The sequence below is a fragment of the Nestor notabilis genome, unplaced genomic scaffold, assembly GCF_000696875.1.
Source record: "Nestor notabilis isolate BGI_N333 unplaced genomic scaffold, ASM69687v1 scaffold21369, whole genome shotgun sequence".
NCBI lineage: Eukaryota > Metazoa > Chordata > Aves > Psittaciformes > Psittacidae > Nestor > Nestor notabilis.
In genome coordinates, this window is record NW_009945327.1 from 1 (window position 1) to 379 (window position 379).

A 379-nucleotide genomic window follows, 5' to 3' on the forward strand; every position below is an offset into this window, starting at 1 on the left:
CCCGAGGCACAGTGGAGGGTTTTAGCCCTTCCGAGGATATCGTAGAATCCCGTTATTTCAAGAACGTTAGTTTCCGTGTAAGAAAATACGGCGCATTTTGTAAACACTCCGTCTGCTGAAGTGCAAGTTCATGCTGATTTTCGGGGGGGGGAGGGTGAAAGAAGGAAAAGGAAAAGGGAAATAGGCATGTGCCCAAGACTTGATTCCTGAGAAAGCTCTGTTTTTTTTTCTGAAGTCATTTACTACTACCAATTCCCCAGCGCCGCCTCCCCCCTCTCCGCGGAAGCCTCCAGCCCAGCCACCGCAGAGCAGGGGTGCGTGACTGGAGCGGAAACCTTTGCGAGGCTTCCTCCCGCGGGGGCGGAGCGGGAGCTGCCGC